Source organism: Pinus tabuliformis, chromosome 1_1 (genome assembly GCF_031772625.1).
Source record: "Pinus tabuliformis cultivar Carrire ecotype Pingquan chromosome 1_1, CPIR1, whole genome shotgun sequence".
Taxonomy (NCBI): domain Eukaryota; kingdom Viridiplantae; phylum Streptophyta; class Pinopsida; order Pinales; family Pinaceae; genus Pinus; species Pinus tabuliformis.
This window is the reverse complement of record NC_142297.1, coordinates 430,307,752-430,316,587: the sequence shown is the minus strand read 5'-3', so window position 1 is coordinate 430,316,587 and position 8,836 is coordinate 430,307,752. Positions and strand designations below refer to the sequence as shown.

General features: G+C 37.0%; 1 pseudogene; it reads left to right on the top strand.

Moving 5' to 3' along the window:
• The first annotated feature begins 4,240 nt into the window (after window positions 1-4,240).
• LOC149213555 (zeatin O-xylosyltransferase-like) lies at window positions 4,241-5,810 on the top strand (annotated as a pseudogene).
• The last annotated feature ends 3,026 nt before the right edge of the window (window positions 5,811-8,836 follow it).

The window sequence follows — 8,836 nt, the reverse complement described above, 5'->3', positions numbered from 1 at the left end:
CAAACAACCAAGCTATTATTCTAAGAAATCATCCCAACCCTAATCCTCTTTGGTTAGACGAAGACCCTACTCTGGCTAGTAGGTACAAAAGGAGCTTTGAGGACCTCAGGGAAAATTTATTTGGGTTGGAGCTAGTCAAGCTCTGTAGTGCTTAGGATCTCATAATTTGCAATGGTCTAAAGAAGTGGTCCAATTCCAGCAAGATGACCTGCATCCATGGACTTGGTAGCAGCGTGGTAGACTACGTTATTTCCAATCTCCCATTATACAACGAAATAATAAATTTTGACATCTTAAATGACCATGAACCTGACTCTGATCATAGGCCTTTACTTATAACTCTCAATTTTTTCATGCATAGAGTTCCCACAGAAAATAATACTTACAGCCAAAAGAACTTAATATTTGATAGAAATAAAAATGATCTCTTTCTAAATGAATTAAAAACTAATTTGCTTCCATTATCTAGTATAGACAACATAGAAGACCTCTATCATAATTTTACTACAACCCTCTCATATTCTATTAACAAGTTCTCAATTGAAGTTTCAAGAAATAAAAGAAATAGCAAAACCAATCCATGGTATGACAAAGATTGTAAAAGTGCGAGGACAGCAATTAAGGAAGTTGTTGATGAATCTCTTAAAATGGGCAAGATAAAAATATACAAAGCCCTAACTAAAAGGAAAAAGAGGGAGTACATTCACCAAAGATAGGAGAATCTCTTACATCTCTCTAAGGTTGCTCCTAAGAAATTTTGGAGGCAGATTCTAACTAGGAAGACTAAAGATAATAATAAAATTTCTCTTCACGATTGGAATTCCTATCTTAAAAAGACTTGTGAATCTCCAAATGTCATGGATTATTTGGAAACCTTGCTCACAACGAAAGAAGTTTTCTCTTTAGAAGACATTAAGTTTGGGGTTAATCGCCTCGCTAATGGGAAAGCTAAGGACATTGAAGGTTACCAGGTGGAAATCTTAAAAATTGGAGGTCCTGTCCTCATCCCCCACATCCACGAGCTTTTCAATCAAGTAGTCAAGCAAGGGCTCCATAAACCTTGGACTGAGAGCCTCATTATCCCTATTTTTAAAAGTGGGGATACAAATAACCCCTCTAATTATTGGACAATTATGATGAGCCCTCTCTTAGGCAAGTTATATGGTAGTATTTTGGAAAATAAGTTAAGCATATGGTTTGAAAGTGAAGGTAAGCGGGCTAAAGGCCAAGCAGGTTTCAGAAGGCATCACTCAACAATAGACCACCTCGTTACACTTAGGATCATTGCGGAGGAATGTCGTAATGATAAATCTAATTTATTTTGTTGCTTTGTGGACTTTAGAAAGGTTTTCTATACGGTTCCTAGATACAAGCTTTGGAATAGATTATAAGAGCTAAAGGTTCCTCTCGAGTTGAAAGTTGCCACTATAAGGTTATACGAGAATGTAATTGCCAAACTTAAGAGCAATGAGGGGTGGTCGAAAGATATTAAGTGTAACATCAGAGTTAAACAAGGTTGCCCCCTCTCCCCTACCCTATTAGGCATTTACATCGATAAGCTTGAAGGCTATTTAGAGGAAGCAGGATGTGAAGACACGATCTTAGCTGGGATAGTCATCATATTTCTTCTCTATGCTGACGATATTGTTATTTTCGCAAGGTGCTCATCTGATCTTGATAAGCAACTCAAGCTTCTTAAGGATTTCTGCTCTATTATGGGTATGACTGTTAACACTGACAAAACAAAAGTTATGATTATCAAATCCAAGAAGGACACTTACGCTAATTTTATGTATGACAATAATAACTTGGAGGAAGTGTATTCTTACAAGTACCTAGGAATTGATATTCATCACAAGCTCAACTAGAACCATAGCATTGAGAAAATGATTAATGGGGGGTGGAAAGCCTATTTTGGTCTTGAAAATAATTGTAAAACAACAAACCTCATAATGTGGGTTAAAAATAAGTTCCTCTTTGAAACTTTAGTCACTCTTGTTATCTTATATGGCTGTGAGGTTTGGGGTTGTAGCATCTCCAGAGAATCATGGAGAAAGATTGAGCAAATCTAGAAGCGTTTTATAACTTATAACCTAAAAATTAAAAGTAATACACCCTATCTTATTCTCCTTATAGAAGCAGGTCTTTCCCCTATTGAGAGCCTAGCTATGATTAGGTTTCTACTATACAAGCACAAACTCAATAACGTAGACGATCATAGACTTCCTAAGCCAGCTTTAAATTCCAGCCAAAACCACCTAAGGCTCAATCGGGGGTGGCATAAAGACACAAGGGCCTGGTTAAACTATTGGGAGATCAACGAGAATGATGCATTTCAAAACATAAATAACATTAAAGATATTGTTACTTCTAAGTTCAAAGAAAAAATGTGGTGTGAGAAAGATTTAGCGGCTAAAAGAAAATTAAGTTATTATAAGAAGGTCATCAACCCCACCCTAGAAGATCAAAAGTATCTCTCTATTTTAACTGGCTCAAAGAAGAAAATTAATATAGAAAATATTAGAATGAATTCTCATGAGCTCCATAGTGAAACAGGTCGTTGGGCAGTTCGTAAAACGCCATGGATGGAAAGGATCTGCCATATATGTGAGAATAGGAACATCGAGGATGAAAACCACTTCCTCTTAGAGTGCCCCGCGTACAATCACATTAGATCTCAGTTTCACAATCTTTGTTACAATACTGGCCTTCAAAACCTTTTACAATGTCAAAATTATAGTGAGCTCGGGAGGCTTCTCTCCAAGCTTTTTGAGCATAGGAATAAAATCTTAAATCAAAATAAATAATTTGTTTCTTTAGGTCCGATAAACCAATGTTTGGTCTCAACGGACGTTAACCACCACCATCATCATCATTATCATCATTATAATAAATAAATTTATATTCAAAATAAATGTGAAGTAATAAAAAAAAAATTAGATAATTTTAAATTAAGAAATTTATTTTTAAACTAATTAAATTAAATCAATTTATATTCAAAATTTAAATAAATTTATATTAAAATAATTACAGATTTAAATTTTAAATAATTTTAAATTAATATTTTTATATATTAAATAATTTTAAATTAATAAATTTAATAATTAAATTAAAAAATATAATAAATGATTAAAAAGATATTTATTTTTTAATTTTATTATTGCTTTCTAAAATATGAAGTTAGTTATATGTAATTTGGGGCTATTCTATAGGAAAGAATTGGTTGGATTTAAGTTTTTTAACAAAATCGTATTTTTATTATTCAATTTTAAAGTCACAACCAAGTCATAATAAGTTGGTGTATAAGATTTTTTTATTTGGGGGATAAGGGACCTATTTCTGAGCAGCTATTTCACTGTTAAGTCTATTAAGACATACATACTCTGTCATTCTGGTTTTAAACTTGTAACTTTTTAAGAGAAAAACATGCTCTTAACCATTAGACCCACTTAACTATTAAAATTATTACCTAATAATCTAACTAACCCTAAATCGTCTAATTCATCAAAATTAACATAAATTTAACTTTGAAATTCCAACCTTGCTGCCTAGTACCCATGCCTATCGCTTTTCCATTAAAAGTTTGGGCTCAGTCCTGGGAAACCTAGACAAACCAGAACTGAACCTGCTGAAATGCGTCACACACAGGCTTAGCAGTTAGAGCAGCTACCAACAAAACACAGGTTGATGGAGGGTGCTATCCCATTCGTATCTGTATTCATAATTAAATATGTTCTCCTTTTTTCCACTACGCCCATTACTTTCTCTTTTCCAGTAAGTTAGGAAGCTTATATGAAATTATCCATTTCATCCATTGTGGGGGAGAAGAGGGCAACCGATATCTATATAAGCAATATATATCCACCATAATCAATATTTACAAGTTTATATAGCCATAGATACACAAAGTAATATATGTTCAAAGTTAAATTGTAGTACATTATCTAGATATGGAGATCTTCTGCCCAATGTATTAATGGCCAATAGACGGATATATATGCCTTACTGCCCAATGTATTAATGGGCAATAGACGGAAAAATATACCCTGCCAGAGAAGGAGAGGGATCCTCAGTGCTCACTACACATCACTCATCACTTAAATTACATTGACTTTGAAGGCTCCTGCTGCTGCAATAAATATCTATCATTTTGATTACTTTGACCGTTAGATCGAATGTGGAAATATCTATCATTTTGATTACCTTGACTGTTAGATCGAATGTGGAAGGGTGGATGAGCTATTTGTATCCAAGTTTGTATCACCTAACTAATGGGAACCATCGTCTATCGGAAGAAATATAATCTCAGTGGAGAGGAGGAGAAATTAGATTCAGAAAGCTATGGAAGGCAGCAGAGGAAGAAGACTGTGCGCAGTAATGCTACCCTTCTTAGGCTTAGGTCACTTCAATGCATTTTTCCACCTGTCAAAAATGCTCGCTACCAGAGGCGTAACGGTCCTCTACGTTTCCCTCCCTTCAAACCTTCAAATCCTCCGCTCGCGATTCCAGGGATTAGGGGAATTGCCCATCTATTTGCAGGATGTATCGGTCCCCGAATCTCCTCTGCCGCCAGAACTTCAGAATCTGAATAAAATCTCCCGCGAGATGGTGCCCAGCATAATCGATCTTATACACAAAATGCAGGAACCCTTTGAAGGTCTAATGGCAGAGCTGAGCGGAAGCGATTACTACGAATCCAGGGGCCTGCCGCCTCCCGACAGCCTCGTTCTCATCTCGGACCCCTTCATGGGCTTTTCCGTAGCCGCGGCGGCGAAACTGGGCGTCCGGTCATTCATGTTTAACACCATGAGCGCGCACATGTGGCTGTGCCTGGAGGCCATGTTCTGGGAAAGCGACGAGCCGCCAACGATGTCGGAGGTCGCCGACGCTGCGGGTAGCTTGGTGTTACCGGATTTTGTGGTAGCGGAGATCCGCCGGCAAATGGATTCCGCACGGCTAGCCGACGGGCTGCTACTAAACACGTTCATGGAGATGGAGCCGAAATTTCTCCGACATCTCGAAAGTGTCGGCGTTGGAAGCCGAAGCGGCGGTGGGAAGCCTGTGTGGGCTGTCGGACCGGCGATTAATCTTCCCGGTAGGAACAAAATCCAGGGACCCCGGGAAACTGAGATCGTAGAGTGGTTAGACCGGCAAACGCCGGGCTCTGTCGTGTATGTTTCCTTCGGCACGGAGTCTTATATTTCTCCGGCCCAGGTTACGGAGCTGGCACTGGGTCTGGAGGCGAGCGGGCAGCCGTTTCTGTGGGTTTTGCGGCCGCCGGAATCAAGTCTGGCTAAGGGCGGGTTGCCGTTAGAGTGGAAAGCGGAGCTGTTGCCAGAGGGCTTTGAGCGGCGACTAGAAGGGCGGTACTTGATAGAGTCGGGGTGGGCACCGCAGGCCGCAATTTTGGCACACGAAGCTACGGGAGCTTTTATCACGCACTGCGGATGGAATTCGGCTCTGGAAAGCGTGGCGGCGGGGTTCCTATGATTGCTTTGCCCCTGCAGTCCGACCAGCCTGCAAACGCTCTACTTTTGGCGAGGGAAGCGAAATTGGCGGTGGAGATGAAGATAAGGGAGGGCGTTGCTAAGAGGGATGAGGTCGAAAGGGCTGTGCGAAAATTAATGTCGGCGGAAGCGGAGGAGATGAAGCAGAGGGTGAAAGATGTGAGTAAAGCCGCAATGGCGGCGGTTTCGGAAGAGGGAGGAGCAGGTTGGAAAGGATTGGATTCATTTATTGAATATGTTTCTGGATAGTTTAATTTTTATTTTGTAATTTAACTATATATATATAATTTCTGATCATATGATCGTAGTTTTGTTATTTAAAATGGGAGTTGTTTTTAGTGTGATTTTTTGTAAGTTTTTTTGATAGAATTTTGGTGGTTTTTTCAGTTTAATTTTTGTAAAATCTAGTCGGAATTGATTGAAATTACAAGATTGATGGGTAAATCCTGTATAATAAAAGTTTTTTTTGGACGTTTTTCATGTTGCTAAATCTATATATAATCAAAAAACTAGTTTAAATAATACCAATAAAATTTTACCTCAAATTTTTTCCACCAAATTCATCATAAAATACAAAAAATTACACTATAAACAACTTCTTTAATTTTTAAAATTTTATTATTTAATAAATAAAAATTTTTATTATCATAAAAAATTGTGATATTTAAATTATAATTATATAAATTTTACAACTCAAATTTGTAACTTCAGGATATCATTACTAGTTTTTTCAAATAAAAACAGAAAGGACCTAGAACATAAAAGATTTATACGATGGCTTGGTTTTCAAAGTGCTGTAATGAATGAATGCATTCGTGAAGGCCACGTAACACATCCCGTATAGTTCGTTTTTTTTCAAATATTCAGAGTCCACCAAATTTGGAATATTAAGTATAATAATGGGCAAAACATCAAGTAACGGGGAGTTCAATTTAGTATTTAATTTATTTTTTATTGTGCTTGCATTTAAATTTGAATTTTTTTTAAGTATTTCGATTTTATGGAAATTAGAATATTAAGTGTAATGATTATTGATAGATTTTAGATTTTTGTGATTTAATTAATTTTTTGGATTAATCACATTATTAAAATTTAGTCTATTTTTAAAATCATTTAAATTATTTAATGTGGTTTACCCTCAAGACTAAGCTGAAAAAATCAATCTATTTATAAATTTAAAACCAAATCTTGATAATGCGATTGATCAGAAAAACAATTTTATGTGAATTTTAACAACATTCAAATTATCTAATATAATTCATCCTCAAGACCTTTGTGAAAAAATCAATCCATCCATAAATTTAAAACCAAATCTTAATAGTGTGATTGATAAAAAAACAACTTCATATAGATTTTAACAACATTCGAATTGTTAAAATATTATTTTATTTTCATTAAATACACTAAATGTAAAAACAATGAATGAATAACTAACTTACAACATGCACCTGAGTGCATGTTGTGACGGTGGGGGTGGTTGGTTTGCACACCCCCGGCCGCGTTCGAATCCGCGGAGCTGCGCATGCTGCAGCGTATCAAGATCAATGGCGATTAATCAAAAACGATATAACGATTGTCAGCCTAGTTCTGACACGTATTTGTAATATATGTATAAAACAAAAAAAGGCCCATAATGTTTCTGTAGGGAACTAACCCCGCCCATTTTTTCAAAAACTAACTTACAACGTAATATTTAATATTTGTGATGGCAATGAAGCCTACCTAACTAGGATCATGATTTTGTTAATTACCTAGCATAATACTCAGACAAAATCATGTGATTGTGGTTTTACGTGTCTTTGAAGATCTTGTTCTGAACAATGAAATGGGATTTCTATTCTCAGTGACAAGAAACTTGTGATATTTAAAATTGCAAGGAATTTTAGACGGCAAGGCACAGGTGTATGAGATTAGTTGCAGACGTGGTTTTATTTTAATGCAGTAGGTATTTGGGTAGAAATTGCAGTTACTACTGTATGTGCTATTGAAATTACAGTGTATTCAGATTGTAAACTAAAATCTATAGACAAGAATGGTAACTCCTTATCTACAGACAAGAATGGTAAAGTTTTGCTTTTAGATGATTTTTATCTCGATTCAGAAAACACTAATGAATAAATGTAAAATTTCCGTGACTTTTAAAACATAAATTCGAAAAGATATATCTATTTAGTAACTCTACTCCAAAGAAAAACGCCATCTGCATATATATACGTGGTAATATCTTCTCTTACCTCCCTGATTCACAGAAGAAATACAATGCAATAACATCAAAATTCAACGGATCCTTTCCTTTCCAGTTACTCTATTTTCTAAGAAAAGAGAGCAATAAGAGCAATTCCATACTTATCAAACTGCAAATTCATAGGCACGCCATCCAATACTAGACAGACTTGTGGACTACGTCGCCTCCTCATCAGGTGCTTGACTTTGCAACTAGTTTTGCAGAACCACCTGGAACAGTCTCTGAACCTGACACTGGAACCGACGCCTTTAATTTCTTGGCCACAGAGAAAGGACAGGCAGAGAATTTCCTTATTTTAGTGGAACTCTGCATGAGGGTTGCTGGAAGTTTTCACGGACTGAAGAATCCATAGACATGTCGCCTTTCGTTCTCAGGTTTGATGTACACTGGCCCGACTCACCTCTGTACTATTGTGTTATCTTGTTTTGATACAGCCATTGTCTTTGAATGTCATCTATTTGTCTCTGTTCATGATATGTGGGGCGTATACCCGGTCATTGACTTCTTTCCTTGGGGGGTGGTCCTGTTGTCACTGGCCTTGACTCCATCATCTGCTATGCTTCGGTGGTGTTTCTATTTTTCTCGGACCCTCTTTCCATTACTACCATCTCAATGACCTCCATTTTATTTTCCACTCGGAAGTACTCCACATTTTGATACTTCTCTGTCGCGCCATATACCTCCTTACCTATATATTTTGATCCTATATCCATCCTCCTTCTAGACGTCCATATGCCTCTCTGGACTGATATTCTTAATCTCATTTGCCCTCCGCTTTCTCGGGAAGAAGGATCTTGCCTTCATACTAACAAGTTACTTCCAGTCTGGAATCGGTGGATCAATTCATTCATCATCTCTCGGCCTTGCAAAGCATTTGGATTCCGGGTTTGCAATAGATGGTGGACATGTCTTGGCTGTTGTTGTTGTTGCTACTGTAAAGGCATATAACACTCTACCCCCATTGTGACACTGGTTGGATGTTCCTTCTTCAACTATGCTTTGCACTAGTCTAGTTTCTGCTCTTAGTTGGCTTGATTTCTCTGGTACTAGGACCCGCTGAATTTCAGATGGTTTTTTGAATTTT